This window comes from Erinaceus europaeus, chromosome 8, assembly GCF_950295315.1.
Source record: "Erinaceus europaeus chromosome 8, mEriEur2.1, whole genome shotgun sequence".
In the NCBI taxonomy this organism is placed as follows: domain Eukaryota; kingdom Metazoa; phylum Chordata; class Mammalia; order Eulipotyphla; family Erinaceidae; genus Erinaceus; species Erinaceus europaeus.
In genome coordinates, this window is record NC_080169.1 from 95,294,385 (window position 1) to 95,315,945 (window position 21,561).

At 37.0% G+C, this 21,561-nt stretch overlaps 1 pseudogene; it reads right to left on the reverse strand.

Annotated features, from left to right (window-relative positions):
* Nucleotides 1-20,794: 20,794 nt before the first annotated feature.
* The window catches only part of LOC132539831 (mitochondrial import inner membrane translocase subunit TIM16-like), a 28,281-nt pseudogene continuing 27,514 nt past the window's right edge, over nt 20,795-21,561 (reverse strand).

Here is a 21,561-nt window from a genome sequence, read left to right on the forward strand (position 1 = left end):
AACCCTTAAACTTGGATGCCTGAGTTTATATTCTGATTCTATTATTTAGTAGTTATATTACCTTGGGTGGTTTATTTGTGTATGTATCTTATCTCTTTCTTTATATCCCTCATCCAAAAGTGGATAGCAATAAGCTTAACCATTTTCAAAGTGCTGCACAGAGGAAACTCTGTTTACCAGTTCCAGTTCACACACTTCATAATTTTCCATCCATCCATCCATCCATCCATCCATCCATCCATCCATCCATCCATGCATCCATCCGTCCATCCATCCATCCATTGATCGACCCATCCATCCATCCATCCATCCATCCATCCATCCATCCATCCATCCATCCCATAATAAGTATTTGTGCAATATCATCATTTTTTTCTATTTAGATTATTATACAATGATTTTAGCCTAGCATTCTGTCATATGATCATCTACTCACCCACTGGAAAGAAAGCACTTTTTTTTTTTTTTTTTTTTTTTTTTTACTGAGAATAAACTCTAAAGACTTAAGTGATACTTGACATGATAGTGATGCCTCTTCTAATTTTGTATTTTTGCCACAACACTCTGGTATCTTTATTCTTTAGATTTTCTTTTTTTTCCCATTTTTTTCTTTATTAGGGGATTAATGTTTTGCAGTCAACAGTAAATACAATAGTTTGTAAATGCATAGTGTGCTCTTTATATTTTTCAAGTAAACAATGATTTCTCTTATCTGCTAAGATGCATCATGTTTTTTGAAAGTCCTACTGAAGTCCTTTCTAAGGAGCCTTGAGTTTAGCAGTATTTCTAATAAATTTTTTTAAGTCACATTATACTGTCAGGACAAGATAACTGAAACTGGAGGTGATTATGCTGCATGAAATAAGTGAAAGACAATTATCAAACAAGTTCATTTATATGTGGAATGTAAATAAATAAAAATAATAAACTTGCAAACATAACAATAAGAAAAAATAAAAGTAAATGAAAGGTTTATAGGCAGAAGGAAGCAGGCATGAAGAACTTACAATAGCAGAAAGTGATGTGGTTCTGACAAGGTCACTTTCCATGAATTAAAAGTTATTAAGTTGTCAAAACACACAAAAAAGTTGACAGAAGTAGATCAGGCAGATGGGTTCATTACTCCTGATCATGCAATTACTTATTGACTGGTTGAAGTCTGACATTGATGACACAGCAATTAAAATATGTGACTACATTTTGTGTGTGTGTGTGTGTGTGTGTGTGTGTGTATGTGTTTCCAGAGCACCGTTCAGCTCAGGCTTATGGTGGTGCAAGGGACTGAACCAAGAACTTCAGAGTTTCAAGCATGAAAGTCTGTTTGTGAATGTTATCTCCTCCACCCTTGTTGACTTTTTAATGGCCTGTACTTATTACTACTTAAATGATATCTGCAGAAAAGTCCGTATCTATTTTTTTACTATTATTGTTATACTTAATGAACAATACAGTACTCTTATTTATTTTAAGTTAATTTTTCTCCTGAATTCACAGCAGCTTTGCAAAATATTATTGTTTTATTTGTATTATCAACATAAACATATGTGCATATACATATTATTTCTATATACATATAATATAATGATATATACCCACTTCAAATTCCACAAGACTTTCCTTCTCAGGACAGTCATTATTCATCTAGATTTATCTTCATTTCTATATTTTTTCTGTCTGAAGAACTATTTTTTAAATATATTTTTTATAGAGTAGTCCTTGAAATGACTTTTCTTAGATACTATGCATCTGAAAGTTTCTCCATCTCACCTGGATCATTTTATGGGTATTTTCAATGTCTGAAAGAATCTAGATTGGCATTTATTTTTTTCAGGACTTTAAAATTGGCATCTCATATGCATTGTGTCTGCTCAGTGAGCTGTCATTCTTAGTATCTGCTACTCCTTTATACAAACACATCCTTTCCACCCTATATATTCTTTTAAATTTTCCTGTTTTTTTTTTTCAGATTGTGTATCAACCAGAGTTCTGTCATCTTTGATCTTTGAGACTTTTGATATCTTCTATGTGTTCAGTGTTGCTTGCTAGATTTCAATCTATCTGGAAAAAAATTTCTTGCATAACTGTAATTTCCAATATATCTATTTTCAGTTCTTTCCATTCTTTTTTGAATCTTAACTTCATGCATGCTATATATTTAAATATTTCCATATAGTTCTTTTTCTTTACTATGTTGTAATTTTTTTCTCAGCATTTTACTTCTATTTATTTTTCTATTGATTTGTTTCCTTGTTAATAGTATTTTTTTCTTTAGTGTCTGTAAAACATAACTCTTACATTCTTAATTTAACTTATAATTCTTTTTAATGGAGATTTCAGTTTCCTAGTCACATTATCTATCTTCTTATGTACCTTATCATATACATTAATCATTTTGTCCTAAGTCTATATCTAGTTACTAAATTAAGTGAATAGACTAAATATTTTTCTAATCATGATTTTTTTGGTCATTTAGTGAATACGGTAACTTCATAGATAAAGCTATACTCATTAAATCAGGTTCTATTATGTTCAATTTTTTCAAAGAGGACTTTATTTCTTCTTGGTATGTGAAGGAGTCAATTTATCTGCCTATGGACTGAATTTCAGAACTTTTGAGTCCTGTTCTAATTCCTGTTTTTCTTTATATGAAACTTCAGAAACCTTAACTGAAAGCCTTAAACAGTAACATAGTCCCTTTTCTCTGTGGAGGACTCTGAAATCAATTTTTACTACTTTGTAATTAAATTACATTACTAAGTTTTTCATAGTTCTTTAAGTATACAATGAAATATTTTCTTTTATTTATTTTTAATTTTATTAATGATTTAATATTGACTTACAAAATAACATGTCAACAAGGGTATCATTCTACACCGTTCCAACCAGCAGAGTACTGAATCCCCAATCCCTTCATTGCAAGCAACCATAGTTCTAAGTTTGAAGACATGGATTAACTATCATCTCTACAACTATTTGTTTACATTTGTACATAATTGTCCCCCTTTTCTTCCAGGTCTAGTCCTCTCTTCCCTTCCAAGCCAAATGTAACCCTACATCTAAATATCCCTCCCTTTTCCCTCCTTTCTCTACTGGTCCTGATGGAGCTGGAGTTCAGAGCCCTCTATTGCCTTCCTCCTATCACTTCTCCTCCACTGAGAGTATGGATCAAAATTGCTTTTGGGGTGCAGAAGGCAGGAGTTCTGGCTTCTATAACTGCTTCTCTGCTGGACATAGGTGTTGGCAGCTTGATTCATACCTGTGTCTTGTTTCTATCTTTCCTTAGTGGAATAGAGCTCTGGAGAGGTGAGGTCTCAGGACACATTGGTGAGGTCATCTGCCTAGAGCATCAGGATGAAATCTTGATAACATCAAGATAACAGCTTGGTGTCTAGAATCTTGATAACATCTGCAGCTTGGTGTCTAGAATCTTGATAACATCTGCAGCTTGGTGTCTAGAAGGTGAGGCAAAATGGTTAATGAACAGGAAACCAAAAATAAGAACAGAGCAGATTAGATTAGGGATCCTGGAGTAGAAGGAAGCTAGGAAGTCCATTTTAGACATGTACTAGGGGCCCATGACTATAATTGTTTTTGCTTAATTTTGATAGTTAACATGAATTTGGCTAAAACTGTTGTCTGAGAAAACGGTGTCAGGGGGAGAAAATGACTAGAAAGTTGAATTAGGGCCGAGAGTAGTGGGAACTTGAAAAAATTCTATGGATAAAATTAACTATTTACTTCCATCCACCTGACCCAGGGACCAATGAAAGTATTTTCTAGTTTTGCTGAATTTTTCATCTTTGCCTTCTCAAATTAACTATCAACAACTGTTGACAAGGAGAATTGCAGGATTTTTACATGTTCTTGTTTTTGGTCCTCACTTCTCTATGTCTTGGCTTTTCATATAATGTTGTCTTGAAAGTCCTTGACCAGACAATTTTCCACCTAGCTGTGTACTTGAGGGTATTCGTATACATTGTTATAGTCAGCTAATTCACAATATAAATTGTAGACAAGTCTCCCGGTAATCTATGAAATTCTTAGTACGTAAGGGAAAAGATTTTGGTAAATTAACTATTTAAACTTCATAAATTGTCTGAGAAAAGGTTACCGAATATTTTCTCCCACAAAGTAGGATGTCCTTTTGTTTTATGGATAGTTTCTTTAGTTTTGCATAAGTTTTTCAGCTTGATGCAATTATCAGTTAATTAATTAATTGATTTATGTTGTTGCTGTTTTTCTTGCCATTGAACGCCAGTTCCTAAATGTACACATGGATGTGGTACCGTACAGATCTACATATGCTTTCTTCTATGTATTTTGTGGTTTCCAACTAATAAATAGGTCATTAATTCACTTTGAGTTGACTTTTGGATGGTGAGATACACTGATCCTGTTTTAGTCTTCTGCATATAGCTACCCAATTTTCCTATAGTAATTAAAAAAAGAAAAGACTTTGGCTGGCTTTGACTGAAGTTTAACAAATGGAAGGTTTGTTACATTGCAGGTTCTTTAAATACACAAAGCCAAGATAGCAAAATATGCAAAGGGCAAAGATTGACTAATTATGATAGCAGAGAGCCATGAGTCTTTGAGTTAGTTACCAATGCTTGGCTACACAAGTCTGGGTTGTCCTAGGATAAGTGGTATGGTGTTTCCTGAGAGATCAGGAGAAGAACCACAGGAATAGAGAGTGATTTCTGCCAGACTCTGGCTTAAATAAATTCCTATACAACCACAATGCCTTGTGGGATTGTGTATGTTCATCAGGCTGATTTCAGCCATATGCTAATTACATTTTCTTATAATAAAATTAATATTAGCTACTTGTAAGTGTGTGCTGTATGCTGCATGTCCTGTAAACTTGTCCTAGTGCTCATCTGCTACTAAAGTGCTATGTGAAATAGATTGTTACCCAGATTTTTAATTCTTAGTATTTTTCATTGAGAAATTAACAGTTTACAAATGAGTTAATTAATTTTTTTATTTTTTTATAAAAAGTATTTCATTTATTTTATTTTTGAGAGAGGTGCAGAGAGAGAAAGACACAGGGAGAAACACCAGAGCACTGCACTGCATAGCTCTGGCTTATCTGGTGTGGGGAATTGAACCTGGGACTTTGGAGCTTCAGGCATGAGAGTCTCTTTGCATAACCATTATGCTATCTATCCCTGCCCACAAATGAGTTATTTTATTTGATCAAAGTTTATTTGATCAAAGTTACACACTAAATAATAGAGCTAATTGCTAATTCCCAATGCTCTCTTACTGTAAATTTTCAAATAAGTTGATATTGAAATTGGACTAAGGCTATTGCTTACTGTTTGTTTTGTAATTTTCTCATTAAACATTACAAAATTAGTTACTACATATTTGTAATGTGGTTTTTGCTAGTATGCTACAGAATTTTTCTGAGAACCTGATGATTTAAATGATGAAATTTTATAGAAATTTCAATGCAACAATTAGTTTCTTGGTAGATGTTATATTAGCTTTAATGATAATTATTTTATTAATATATAGTTTATGATGTTCAGTAACTATGTAAGAGATCACTAACTAGGGGCAGGAATTCAAATTAACCAACATGTTAGAACACAGGATTTGAATGTCTGATGTCCAAAAAATCCAGGTTCAATCTCTGATAACGTGGTAAGGCATGATTAAGTGATGTTTTATTCTCTCCCTCTCTCTGTATATCTTGTAAAAATAAAATTTGAAAATATTTTAAATATGTACATATGGGACTGGCAAGGTAACTCACTTCCTTTTCTGTGTGGACATGATACAGATTTGAATCCAGTTCTTATGGTGCTAAAGGAGCCTTCAGTGCTGTGGAGTCCTTTTCTCTATTTCTCCTTTTTCAATCTTAGAAAAAAGTTATGTGAAGTGGTGCAGTCCTGCTGACTGTTGTTTTATCTGGGCTGGCTTCACGGACGGGTAACAGAGACAACCAGAGACAAACGGCTGGGCTGAGAACGCAGTTTAATCTTTATTCACTAACGGGCAAATCACCACATCACGTGTTTTTCTCCATCATCCTCTCTCCGCTGCTGCTGCTGGGACCCTGGCGCCCAACGCCAGCCCACATGAGCCGGCGTGGCGCAGGGCACTGGGCGTGGGCTCCCTCCACGCTGCTCGGCCACTGTGAGCAGGGCAGCAGACATGGCAGGGCCATGGGGCAGGGCCGTGGCAGCCTATCATGGCCGCCACCCCGGGGCACCTCAGCCTGCGCCTTCTGCACGGCTGGACAGCCCGCCCTCATGCTATGAAGTCTGGACAGATCCCGGACCACCTGGAGACCGTGGGCTCCCTGCTGAAACTGGGCCCCCTGGCCGAGATCTCCAGCTTGGGTCTGAAGGCAGACGAGCTAAAATACACAGAGATTCATCCAGAGATCGCAACCTGCAATTCCTAAAAGTGAAGTTGCCCAAAAGGCCACCGCTGGACAACACACTCCCAGAACAGCTAAGACAGTATAGATCTAAATTTGTGTTTAAAATGACATGTCTTCGTAACAAAAGTTTCTCTCCTTGTATATTGAAGACCATGTGTATGTGTGTGTTTAAAGTTTGGTAACATTAACTTTAAGGTTAAGAATATAACTTTAAGGCTAAATTCTTACCAGGCAAAGTTAAATGAAAAAGGTTTTCAACATAATTCTCATAAAGATAAAATTAACTTACATTTAAAGTCTGAGGTAAAAATTAGTTAACAATCAATATATTTTAACTAAGTTGGTCTAAACAAAACCTGCGCACACCTAGGGTATGTCTCCATCTTAAATGGGTGTAACAAAAGGTTAAATAGACTTGTTGATATGTAAAACTCTCGATTACCTTCTCTATTAGAAATGGTAGATTACACAGTGGCTATGCTAATGATACTCATGCCTGAGGTTTTCTTTCCTTGATTCTCATGTTTACCTTTTCACATTCTATTGTTTAAACTTTAACCAACCTTAAAATCATTCTAAAAAAGACTTCTAATTGTAATAGTTATCAATTGTGATAAACTTCTAACCTGCTACAAGTTTGTTTCATAGTAAGTAAATTGCAGCTGTCAAGTTCTCTATAGAAAAGCAGAATTCCAGCTGCTGACCTTTGTCATACAACGCTCCACCCCCTGGCATTCATCTGTGGACATCTGCTTTCGACTGGTACTCCTATTGGACTCACTGGTACACCCTTAGACACTTTGCACAAAAGTGCAAAAGTGCTGCTATATTTCTCAAACACTGACTTGCAGCCAGCTGCCTTTGGGACTCTAGGCCGTTCCCCTCCCCCATGCTATAAAATGCCCATCGAGGAAAGTACGCCCCCCAGAGGCAGGAAATGTTTTTTTTTAAGCTGATAAAGTTTTGCCCACAGAGGCAAAAAAATGGCCCCCTCAGGCCCTCCCTTGGCAGCACACTGGTTCTTGTTACTTGCTTACATGTTTCTCCATGTTTGTGCCAGTTTCTTTTTTGAAAATGCCTATACAATATAGGTTTCTGTTCACCCCACACCCCTGATACTGTGGTCATTTAGTTAAAAACAGAAGGGGAATTGTTGGTATGTTCCCTTCCCCCCGACCTCTGAGAACAATTGGTTTGCCCCTTGCTAGTTTCACGCCCCGCTTTCTCCCCGCCCCCTATGCAAAGGATGGACAGGGTCCCAGCAGCAACAGCGGAGAGAGGATGATGGAGAAAAGCACATGGTGTGGTGATTTGCCTGTTCATGAATAAAGATTAAACTGCGTTCTCAGCCCAGCCGTGTGTCTCTGGTCGTCTCTGTTACCCGCCTGTGAAGCCATCCCAGATAAAACAACAGCTGACTACAAAAAAAAAAAAAAAAAAGCAAAAAAATTAACAACAACAACAACAAGCAATTAAATATGGGCTCACTTTTCATAGAAGTAGCTGCTTAGGGGAGTCGGGCTGTAGTGCAGTGGGCTAAGCACAGGTGGTGCAAAGCACAAGGACCGGCATAAGGATTCTGGTTCGAACCCCAGCTCCCCACCTGCAGGGGAGTCGCTTCACAGGCGGTGAAGCAGGTCTGCAGGTGTCTATCTTTCTCTCCTTCTCTCTGTCTTCCCCTCCTCTCTCCATTTCTCTCTGTCATATCCAACAACGACAACAACAATAATAACTACAACAATAAAACAACAAGGGCAACAGAACGGGAATAAATAAATAAATATTAAAAAAATACAAAAAAAGAAGTAGCTGCTTAGCTTAACCTTTTTTTCTTTTTTAAGTTTCAATACCCTACATAATTCAGACTAAACTCTTTTTATGCTGGGATTAAAAAATGCAGAAAATTTTCACAAGGCTGAGTTCTATGGTTTGCAGTTTGATTTAAATTTATGATTCATGAAATGCTATTGACAAGTGGACACTGGCATCAAATTGTTTAGAAAGTCAATATAATAAATTCATTAAAGAAGGTTATAAAAACTACTCTTATCTATTGCTTCAATGTGAAGATGGATTTCTTAGATAAAAGAGGCCAGGATCAACATACCTCTCTCCTAAGCTTCAAAATCTCTCAGAACATTGAATGACATTTATTAATCCCTGCATCTTTAATGTATAATACCATATTTAGCATATATTTGAACTGAATTATTGATTAAAATGGTTAACTTCTTATATGTTAATTTTAATCTACACTGGATTAGAGTTCTCAGACTTACTCAACATGAATGTTTCCACTTCATAAATGGTAATTTTTTTGCTTCTAGAAAAGAACTGTCATACATGAAAAGATATGCTTTTCAATAGAGGTTTTTCTTAGATGAAGAGAAAACAATGGAACAGAAATCACTGTGGACAATAAGAAGAGGCTTTCAGAGTCTCATGATCAAATTAATGTCCTCCACTGCACAAACACAAGATGTAGTAACAGAGGTCTCAGCAGCCAATTCAGTCTGCCAGCTTTTGTGGGGGCATACTCTAAGAATGTAGGTAAAAGAAAAGCCTACCTAAAAGTTGTACCATTGTAAAATTTTGTTGGGTAGTATGCCAGCTCCCCCAGTTTAAAGCTTCTGTCTCTAATCCTGCTTAACTAAACACTGACATGCCTGCAGGGCATTGGTTTGATCCCACTTAAAGCTACGGTCTATTCATATAAACCACTGTTAACTAAGCACCACCCTGCCTCCAGGGTATTGGTTTAATCCCCACTGGTTCACGATGTCTTTTTGCTCCACTCCCTCTCCTAGTACACCCTAATTTCCACCAATCTTTTTTCGCTCCACTCTCTCTGCAGCACATCCTGTTTCCACCCTACTTGGCGAGTATATATATACAGCTGTTTTTCTAAGGAAAAACACCTGGAATTGCTTTCTGGCTCCGAGAGTTCCAGAGTGTATCTCCTGCGACGTTAGTGCAGCACGAGTTCCTGATCCCTCTCCCACAAAGCAGTCTAGATTGGCTCCAGTTGAGTTCTCTCCAACCCAGAGAGCACTTGCTCGGGAAGAAGCAGGTTATCTCGGCAAATTTTATAGTAGAAAACGTTCCATTACTTTATATATAAAAAAAATCTGTACATTTGAAGGAAAATATTGCTGTCTTCTTAGTATGGAACTTGCTTAAAGTTAAAAGTCCTATTATAAAGCAAATAACTTAATCAGAATTGCTGTTGGATTAATGTGTTTAATAAACACTGACAATGCAATTTAGCACTGATTATATTTTTCAATAGTTTCAGGTATAAAATTCATTTGATTAAATATTTTAGTAAACAATAATAGCTCCTTGACAAGAATAAATACAAAGCACTGGGCAAGGACGCAATGTTAATCACACATAGTACAAAGCATAAGGACCCACTTAAGAATCTTTTTCAAGCTCCCAGCTCCTCACCTGCAGGGGTGTTGCTTCACAAGTGGTGGAGCAAGTTTGCAGGTGTCTGTCTTTCCCTACCCCTCTCTAGCTTCCTCTCCTTTCTCAATTTCTCTCTGTCCTGTCCAACAACAAACAACAACAAATGGAAAATGGATGGCCGCCAGCAGTAGTGGATTCATAGTGCAGGTACCGCACCCCAGCGATGACCCTGGAGAAAATAATTAAAATATAATAAAATAAAATACAAAGTAGAATAGAACCCATAGGACTGAGTAAATATACAATGAAACTCACTAGGGGAGAACTTAGGATAATGCTGAAAATAATTAATATAGAAAATATCTTCACTATATTTCCTAAAGGCAGTTGTGTTGCACTAAGAAATGAATTACACAAAAATAACTTTAGTAATCATCATACACTTAAGAAAGATAAATTTTCAGGTTTCAATTTCTGTCTAATTTACTAAAAATTGCCTCCTAATTAATAGAAAAAGTTCCATATATATTAAAAGTACTTAATGTAAAAATAATAAAGATGTTGATTTTTTATAGTTTTTCATCAACATATTTTTTACCAGATAAGACTATTCATATTAGCAATTTTCTCAATATAAACTAGTAGTTACAATATGAAAAAAAATAAAATTAAGAAAATTTATTTACAAAGGAATAAGTAGTCCAGTACTAAAATAAAAACTATGTATGTAATTCAATTGAAAAAGCATGTAAAAAAAGTAGAACCTGAACTGGTATTGGTGTATTGCACCAAAGTAAAAGATTCTGGGGTAGGTGGGGGGGTACAGGTCCAAGAAGGATGACAGAGGACCTAGTGGGGTTATATTGTTATATGAAAAACTGAGAAATGTTATGCATGCACAAATTATTGTATTTACTGTGGGATATAAAACATTAATTCCCCAATAAAGAAATTAAAAAGCATGTATAAAAGCTCAAAGTAAAATTAGAATAATATATTGAGATATTTTTACTTAGGTACTTAAATTTTTATTTACTTATTTGCTATTGGATAGGGACAGAGAGAAATTGAGAAGGGAGGGTGAAGTAGAGAGAAGAAGCAGAGAGGTACCCACAGCCCTGCTTCACAACTCATAAAGCTTTCCTCCTACAGGTAGAGACCAAGGGCTTGAACCCTGGCCCTATGCACTGCAATGTGTGCACTTAACCAGGTGCGACACTGCCTGCCCTCATATTTTCAATATTTTCAGTATCATGGAGGCTGGTTGGGACACTAAACTGTTGCTTCAACATTGTCACTGAACAGTGATTAGCATAGGAGATTTGAAGTGGCAATTCTTTGAAAAATTAATCCAAGGAACAATAAATAAGAATAAGCTTTGTACTTATATATTTTTTAATTATTTTTTTTAAATTTTTTATTTAAGAAAGGATTAATGAACAAAAACATAAGGTAGGAGGGGTACAACTCCACACAATTCCTACCACCCAATCCCCATAACCCACCCCCTCCCATGATAGCTTTCCCATTCTCTAGCTACTCTGGGAGCATGGACCCAGGGTCGTTGAGGGTTGCATAAGGTAAAAGGTCTGGCTTCTGTAATTGCTTCCCCGCTGAACATGGACGTTGACTGGTCGGTCCATACTCCCAGTCTACCTCTCTCTTTCCCTAGTAGGGTGTGTCTCTGGGGAAGCTGAGCTGCAGGACACATTGGTGGGGTCTTCAATCCAGGGAAGCCTGGCCAGCATCCTGGTAGCATCTGGAACCTGGTGATTGAAAAGAGAGTTAACATGTGAAGCCAAACAATTTGTTGAGCAATCATGGATCCCAAGCTTGGAATAGTGGAGAGAAAGTGTTAGGGAGGTACTCACTGCAAACTCTAGTGTACTTCTGCTTTCAGGTATATATTTTGCAGTAGTTTATGGATACGTGTGCACATAAGCTCTCTCTCACAGAAACTGGTGTATATCTAGGTTATGGGACTTTGTTAGAAAGTGAACCACCTGAGATGAAATTACAGTGTACTATAAAAGGAAAGGTCTCACCCGAGTAATGAAGCTGAAGGGTTGTCATTCCACACGTGAAGTCTCTGGATACAGTCTGCGGTGAAGCATGTTGAGGTGGGAATCGTTGCGTTGCTTAGGTTGTGATCGGCGGATGCAATATTATTTGATATGGATTGGGAGAGGCATACGGGAAAGTGGGCCCTATCCAAGGGTTCCAGGACTGGGGGAAGTAGGGGCTCTATAGTGGAGATGTGAGGTTCCTGCTGTCTTAGGGTTCAAAAAGACAATCGATAGTTAATATTATCATCACATTATTTGTTAATTGGGTTAACTTTGAAAAGTCCCTTTGTTATGGTTTGCAGTACAGTATCCAGTATCTTGTATATAGCTGTGCTATTGGATGCTTCTAATCTACTTGGTCTAGGCTTTTGAGAGAGTCCGCATATCAAATACATAGCCTATATATTAAAAAGATTCAGTTTGTGTTTTGAGAAACTTTGAGACATACAATTGATTTCCCCACTCTCATATTAATTAACTACCGATTTATATGTCTACATTTTGCTAGGAGTGACATAAACACCATTCCCACCACCAAAGGACTGTGACCCATGCCTCCTGCCCACTCCCACCTCCCACTGGCCCAGGAAGCTGCTTGTCTACCCCTCACCAAAGGGTTTTTACTTTGGTGCCCTACTTACAATTTGATCAGGTCCTGCTTTTAGTTTCCCTTTCAGATCTTCTTAGTCAGCTTCTGTTGATGAGTGGGATCATCCTATACTCATCATTATCTTTCTGACTTAGTTCGCTTAACATAATTCCTTCTATCTCTGTCCAAGATGGGTCAGAGAAGGTGGGTTCATTGTTCTTGATAGCTGCATAGTATTCCATTGTGTATATATACCACAGCTTTCTCAGCCACTCATCTGTTGTTGGGCACCTGGGTTGCTTCCAGGTTTTAGCTATTATGAATTGTGCTGCTATGAACATAGGAGTACAGATCTCTTTTTGGTTGGGTGTTATGGAGTCCTTGGGGTATAACCCCAGGAGAGGAATTACTGGATCATATGGAAGGTCCATGTCTAGCCTTCTGAGAGTTTTCCAGACTGCTCTCCACAGAGGCTGTACCAGTTTACATTCCCACCAGCAATGTAAAAGGGTTCCTCTGTCCCCACATCCTCTCCAGCATTTGTTGCTGCTGTCCTTTTTGATGTATGCCATTCTTATAGGAGTGAGGTGGTATCTTAGTGTTGTATTAATTTGCATTTCTCTGACAATCAGTGACCTAGAGCAGTTTTTCATATGTTTGTTAGCCTTTTGGATCTCCTCTGAGGTGAATGTTTTGTTCATTTCCTCTGCCCATTTTTGGATGGGGTCATTTGCTTTTTTGGTGCTAAGTTTGCTGAGCTCTTTATATATTTTGGTGATTAGTTTCTTGTCCGATGCCTAGCATGTGAAGATCTTCTCCCATTCTGTGAGGGGTCTCTCTGTTTGTTTAATAGTTTCTTTGGATGTGCAGAAGCTTTTCAATTTGATGTAGTCCCATTGGTTTGTTTCTGCTTTAGTCTTCCTTGCAATTGGGTTTGATTCATCAAAGATGTCCTTGAGGTGTAGGTGGGAAACTGTTTTACCAATGTTTTCCTCTAAGTATTTGATTGTTTCTGGTCTGACATCTAGGTCTTTGATCCATTTGGAATTGATTTTTGTTTCTGGTGAGATAAAGTGGTTCAATTTCATTCTTCTGCATGTTTCAACCCAGTTTTCCCAGCACCATTTATTGAAGAGAGCCTCCTTTTTCCATTTAATCCTTTGGGCCCCCTTATCAAAGATTAGATGCCCATAGGTGTTGGGATTTACTTCTGGGCTTTCAATTCTGTTCCACTGGTCTATGTGCCTATTTTTGTTCCAGTACCATGCTGTTTTGATGATGATGGCTTTATAATATAGTTTAAGGTCTGGGAGTGTGATGCCTCCATTTCTGTTTCTTTTCCTTAAGATGGTTTTGGCAATTCTAGGTGTTTTCAGGTTCCAGATAAATGATTGTAGTGTTTGTTCTATTCTCTTAAAGAAGCTTGGTGGAACTTTGATGGGTATTGCATTAAATTTGTATATGGCTCTGGGGAGAATATTCATTTTGATGATATTTATTGTTCCAATCCATGAGCATGGGATATCTTTCCATTTCTTGGTATCAGTTTCTATTTCCTTGAGTAGTGACTCATAGTTTTCAGCATACAAGTCTTTCACTTCTTTGGTCAACTTTATTCCTAGGTATTTGATTTTGCCGAAACAGTAAATGGGAGTAATTTCTGGATGTCTTCTTCTTCAGATTTAGTGTTTGCATAAAGAAATGCCACTGATTTTTGTACATTGATTTTGTACCCTGATACCTTGCTATATTGCCTAATAACTTCCAGTAATTTTCTACTGGATTCTTTAGGTCTTTCTATGTATACTATCATATCATCTGTGAATAGTGAGAGCTTGACTTCTTCCCTTCCAATCTGTATCACTTTGATTTCTTTCTCTTGCCTGATTGCTATGGCAAGAACTTCCAATACTATGTTGAAGAGTAACGGTGACAGTGGACAGCCCTGTCTAGTCCCCAATCTGAGGGGGAATGCTTTCAGCTTCAGTCCATTGAGTATGATGTTGGCTGTAAGTTTGCTATATATAGACTCCACTATCTTGAGGAATTTCCCATCTATTCCCATTTTTTGTAGAGTTTTGAGCATGAATGGGTGTTGGATTTTGTCAAAGGTTTTCTCTGCATCTATTGAGAAAATCATGTGGTTTTTGGCTTTGCTTTTATTGATGTGGTGAATGACATTGATTGACTTATGGATGTTGAACCAGCCTTGCATTCCTGGGATGAATCCCACATGGTCTTGATGAACAATCTTTTTGATGTGTTGCTGTATCCGGTTGGCCAAGATCTTGTTTAATATTTTGGCATCTATGTTCATCAGAGATATTGGTCTGTAGTTTTCCTTTTTTATTCTGTCCCTATCAGCTTTTGGAATCAGGGTGATGTTGGCTTCATAAAAGGTGGAAGGGAGTATTCCTGTTCTTCAATCTTATGGAATAGCTTAAGAAGTATGGGTATTAACTGTTTCCTGAAAGTTTTGTAGAATTTGTTTGTGAAGCCATCTGGTCCAGGACTTTTGTTGTTGGGGAGATTCTTAATAACAGTTTCAATTTCTTTGTCTGTGATTGGTGCATTTAGATTTTGTAGTTCTTCTTGGTTCAGTTTTGGAAGTGCATAGGTTTCTAGGAATTGTTCCATTTCTTCCAGATTCTCTAGCTTGGTGGCATATAGTTCTTTATAGAAGTTTCGCAGGATTCTCTGGATTTCTGTGGTGTCAGTTGTGATATCTCCTGCATTGTTTACAATTTTATTAATTTGAGTCTTCTCTCTTTTTTGTTTGGTGAGTCTGGCTAGGGGTTTTTCAATTTTGTTTAATCTTTCAAAGAACCAACATTTGGCTTCATTGATCTTTTGTATGGTTCTTTTATTTTCGATGTTGTTTATTTTTGCTCTAACTTTAGTGATTTCTGTCCTTCTGGTTGCTTTAGGGTTCCTTTGTTCCTCTTCCTCTAAGTCCTTGAGGTGTGCAGTAAGGTCGTTCATTTGGGCTTCTTCTTGAAATTCTTTTTGAAATTCTTTCAGTAGATGCTTAATGTATTTAGATGGTCCGTCATTGGGTGCATAGATGTTAAGAATTGTTAAGTCTTCTTGGCTGATTGATCCTCTAATCATTATGTAATGTCCTTGCCTATCTTTTATTACTTTATTTAGTTTAAAATCTATCATGTCTGAGATGATAATGGCTGTTCCTGCCCTTTTTTGTGGACCGTTAGCCTGTATGATAGTTTTCCATCCTTTCACTTTAAGTCTGTGTTTATCTTGTTGTGACAGATGCGATTCTTGCAAGCAGCATATGGTTGGGTTATGTTTTCTGATCCATACCCCACTCTGTGCCTTTTGATGGGTGAGTTTAAGCCATTGACATTTATTGATATTATGGATTTAATGTATTGTAGTGCCATTGTTCTAAAAAAAATTTGTTTACTCTGATATATTGCAAGTATTATAGTGATGTTCTTGTTTATAAGAGGTCTTTTAGTACCTCTTTCAGGGCCGGCTTGGTGGTGGTTGCCTCTATTTTTTAATTATTTTATTGTCTTTATTTATGGAAAGAGATAACCAGAAATTGAGAGGGAAGTTGGAGAGAAAGAGACCTGCAGCACTGCTTCTCCATTTGCAAAGCTTCCTCCCTGCAAGTGGGCACCAGGGACTCCAACCTGGGTCCTTGCACATTGTAACATGTGCACTCAACCAGATGTACCAGCACCCAGCTCCTAACCTTTGCATGTCTATTTATTTATTTATTTATTTTAATTAAAAAAAATTATTTATTAATGAGAAAGATAGGAGGACAGAGAAAGAACCAGACATCCCTCAGGTAAATGTGCTACTAGGGATTGAACTCAGGACCTCATGCTTGAGAATCCAATGCTTTATCTACTGTACCACCTCCCAGACCACTATTTTGATTTTTTGCCTTCACGGTTATTGCTGGGGCTCGGTGCCTATATTAGGAACCCATTTCTCCTGCTGCTATTTTTTTGATTTTTTTTTTTTTTTAGGTAGGACAGAGAGAAATTATGACAGGAGAGAGATTGAGAGATACATACCTGTAGATCTGCTTCACTGTTTGTGAAGCGATCACCCTGCCGGTGGAGAGCCAGGGCCTTGAACTGGGATCCTTTTATGGGTTATGTGCTTTGTACTATATGCACTTAAGCAGGTGCACCATCACCTGCCCCCAACCCCAACCTTTGCTTATTTAGACTAATCTTAAATAAGACTGAGATTTGTTACTCACAGAATCATAGGTAGCTGCATAAATACGAAAAACTTAGTTAAATAACAAGTTAAGAAAACATATTCTAGTTTTTTCCAGTGTAGGGATAAGAGACAAAAGACTATTGTATTTTATTTTATGCATTATTTGAATTTCATCCAAAGCCTGAGGTAATGGAATGACATGAATGGAAAATTTCTAGTCACTGGTTTACAAGGCCACAGTAATTCAGTAATAGTATATTTGGAATCAAGAAGCATATAAAAGAAACTGAGAAGCAAAAATGAACAAATCATAATGATCGTTAGGAGCTCTTTGAAATAGATTGTGTATATATTAAAACAGCTTTTGTATATTCAAAAATATAAAAATTAGGTTTCTCATATACTTTATGTGCATTTTTTTGTATCAATCACCACTTTTGTCCTTTTTATATTCACTCCTAAATAATTTTGTGGGATTCACTCAAAAAACACAAAAACACCAGGTAGAAAAGATTAATGTATACCTATGCTTACTGCACTGCTATTTACAACCAACAAGGTTTGGAAGCCATCCAAGTCCATTGACAGATGTGTAGACAAGGAAATTGTAGTGCATACACAGTGTTGAATACTACTTACCTTTAAAAAAATAATAAAGGAGCCATTGCCTTTTGTTACATCATGGATGGAATTAGAGAGGATGATGATAAGTGAAATGAGTCAGAAGAAGGAGAAAAATATAGATGGATTCACTGTTATGTGGAATTTAGGAGACAAAGCAAGGGATTATCAGGGTGAAATATCTGAAGTTGGGGAGACAGTGTTTATAAATGTAAAAGGGCTCCTTGCTGTGGAGGGAGAAGTGAACTAGTACACATTTGGGGGAGATATAACAAGTTCCTCAGTCAATAAAATTATAATATAGGCAGAGAATGTTCCATCCTCTGAAGGGGATGTTGGATAGCATACTCTACCACCTGAAGAAGATGGGTCCTGATATTGGTGCTACTTGGAATGTTCCTACTGATGACCACAGAATGCAAGTTCGGATCCATAGTGATGTAAAGGTTACATTGGCTACTATGCTCAATCTGGGCCCCAGATCAAATCGATGGGGTTTACTGTTAACAATATTTATAGTCTTTTCCCATATTTGGAAGCTACTCTCTTCCCTGACCAGTTTTCTAGTCTTTTTTTCAGCCATGACATCCTCTCCCCAGACAATAACCTGGGTCCACCTGGATATCAGGCAAAAATTCTTTTTCAGCTATCAGGTTCCAGATGCTACCATGATGCCAAACCAACTTCCCTGGATTATGACCCCACCAGTGTGTCCTGTAGCTCTGCTTCCTCAAAGCACTGCCCCACTAGGGAAAGAGAGAGACAGGCTGGGAGTATGAATCAACCTGCCAATGCCCATGTTCAGCGGGGAAGCAATTACAGAAGCCAGACCTTCCACCTTCTGTACCCCATAATGACCCTGGTTCCATGCTCTCAGAGGGTTAAAGAATAGGAAAAGTATCAGGGGAGGGGATGGTATATGGAGCTTTGGTGATGGAAATTGTGCCCCTCTTATCCTATGGTCTTGTCAATGTTTCCATATTATAAATAAATAAATTTTAAAATATAAAAAATAAATCAAAACAACTTGCTTTTTGCAAAGTATATTTCTGTGGGAAATTATTAAATACAGTTTAATTACAGCACATTTGTTACTTCATCACATTTTAGCAAAACATTAAATCATAAAAAGGTGACCAAATTTTAACTCCAACTACAGGGTTTATATTTTATCACTATATGCTGACATTTTGTTAAAGATAAATGAATATTATTGAAAATCTGTAACAAATATCTGTATTTGGCTACTAATATTGAAACTTTTCTCAGACAGTTAATGTAGTAAGGCTACAGTTAGGGGCCAAATGGAAAATATTGCTTCTTAACACAAGTATTATTACTGAGATTAGCATGACAAGGGTGGTTGTAATAAAGAATCCTTCTTGGGCTAGATAGTGTTCACCTGGTTAAGCGCACACACTACAGTTCCCCCTGGTCCCCATCTGCAGGGGGGAAACCCTACAAGTAGTGAAACAGGGCTGTAAGTGTTTCTTTATCTTTTTCTCTTTCTCTCCCTCTGCTCTCAATTTCTCTCTGTTTCTATCCAATAATGAAATTAATTAAATAATACAAATTAAAGATAATACAATAAAGTGAAAAAAGAATCCTTCTTAAAAACACATTATAAGTAAAATTAACATGTAGATGTAATATACCAATAAAAATAGAGCTTTGTTCCTCATCTTGGCTTCAGAATAAAAATGCTGAGAACCATTGATCACTATATCTTTTCTACTATAACTTTATATTGCAGAGGATAGTTATTATTAAGTAATAGGTGTTAAATTAGTATTTTCTTTATTACCCTCATAACCATAGCAGCTAAACTCTCCCAAATGTAATTATGTGCCTAGCTTATTTCTACAATAACAAAATATATTAATTCTAGTCTACCAAACCTGTTTATGCTATCATTTAACAATTTCAATAATCCTTATTAAAATGGTGAAGCAAACATCTAATCTATAGAAATATTCTAAAATCTATTTTACTGTTCTTTATTCCTATTTATAGTTTATGTTATTTTGTAGGTTATAAGAAACATATGTTTAACATGTAATATCTTTTAAATTGAGATGTGAATCTAAGCCAATATGCTAAAATATTATTATTATAGCTAATCGTCATTTTTTCTTAGTGATATATAGTAAGTGTGCTTTAAAATTAATGATATACTGCTTTTAGTGAAATGAGATAGAAGGCATAAATTTCACAAAAAAGATATGGTCCTATATAAATATCTGAATGTTCAGTGTTATATACGTGAAAATATCCAGATATTACTCCTCTTGTGGGTAGACATTAGCTGTTAAGATTAAAAAAATAAACCAAACAACTTTGGAATTTGAATTATTTAATACAAATACACTTTAAATAATTGTAAGAGGAGAGAACATATATAAAAGTTGTGTTTTGGGGTATTAATGTGTTACAGTTGACAGTAAATATAATAGTTTGTACATGCATGACATTTATCATTATTTCACACAACGATACAGCTGCCACTAGGTCCTCTGCCATCATATTACAGGTCCTGAACTCTCCCCCTCCCCCATCCACCTCATAATCTTTTACTTTGATGCAATTCACCAAGTCTAGTCAAAGTTCTGCTTAGTGTTTTTACTTCTGATCTTGTTTTTCAACTTCTGCCTGTGAATGAGATCATCCCTTATTCATCCTTCTGTTTCTGACTTATTTCACTTAACATGATTTCTTCAAGCTCCATCTAAGATGTGCTGACCATTTTTACATCGAAAATGTCCAGTAGTTCTAGTTTATTTATCTCTTCATTTAGCTCTGTTTCCTTATTGATTTTCTGCCTGGATGATCTGTCAAGTTGAGAGAGTGGGGTGTTGAAGTACCCTACCATTACTGTGTTGCTGTTAATATATTACTGTAGCTCTTTAAGCAGATGTTTGATGTGTTTATATGGCTTCACATTGGGTGCATAGATGTTGATAATTAGTAAGTCCTCTTGACTGATTGATCCTGTAAGCATTAAGTAATGTCCATCCGTATCTTTTAAAATTTTATTTATTTTAAAGTCTAATGTGTCAGATATGAGAATAGCTGTTCCTGCCCTTTTTTTGTACTATTGGCTTCTTTGATAGTTTTCCATCGTTTCACTTTAAGTATGTGTTTGTCTTGTTGAGTTAGGTGGGTTTCCTATAGATAGCATATTGTTGGGTTATGTTTTCTGGTCCATATTCCTAGTTTGTGCCTTTTAATAGGTGAATTCAGGCCACTGACATTTATTGATATCAATGATTGAAGATATTTTAATGCCATTCTTGTAGATTTTTAGAGTGTTCTGATATATGGCCTATTTATGGTGGTCTGACTATTTATAGGAGACCTTTCAGAAATTCTTTCAGGGCAGGCTTGGTAATAGTTGATTCTTTCAACTGTTGCTTGTCTGAGAAGTTTTTTTTGGGGGGGTGGGGGAATGGCATTTATTAGCTAGCTATAAATTAGAGGTTGGGGTGGGGATGGTAGAAGGAGCTCACATCATGTTTTGGGTTCTTTACCTCTGTCATCCTGGGCCTGGATCCTCAGCTCCTCGTCCAAGTGCTCCTTTGCCCAGACCACCTTTGACTACAGGTAGAAGGAGCCATCTACTGACTTGTCATTCACCTTGAAGAGGTGTTCATAGTTCTTTTGGATCTCCTCAGAGTTCAGCTTGGAGACATTGAGAATCTGCTAGGCCTCCTGGAGGCTGAGGCCAATGAGGTTGGAGGCAGTTGCAGACTGGTGTCCGGCCCGGCCCTGAGCATCAGCTGTGGCCCAGCTGACTGCAAACTCCTCCTGCAGGGCCTACATGAAGGCCCTGCCCACCACCTGCACCCCCATCATGATGATCTGGGCGAGGTAACTGGCAGTGATGGCCTCTCAGCCTCTGAGAAGTGGGCCCAACTTTCATCTGAGAAGTTTTTATGCCTCCATATAGTCTGAATGACAGTCTAGCGGACACAGTAGTCTTGGTTGAAAGTCTTTCTCATTGAGCACTCTAGATATCTTGCCATTGTCTTCTAGCCTATAGTGTTTGTGTGGAGAAGTCTGCTGCTAATCTTATCAGTTTTCCTCTGTAGATGACACTTTGTTTTTCTCTTGCAGTCTTCAGGATCCTTTCTTTATCCTTCTTCCTTTTCATTCTAAATATGATGTGTCTTGGTGTCTTTAAATCTGAGTTAATTCTGTTTGGGACCCTCTGGGATTCTTGAACCTTTATGTTTGTTATGTTGTCTAGACTAGAGTCTTTCTCAGCTATTATGTTT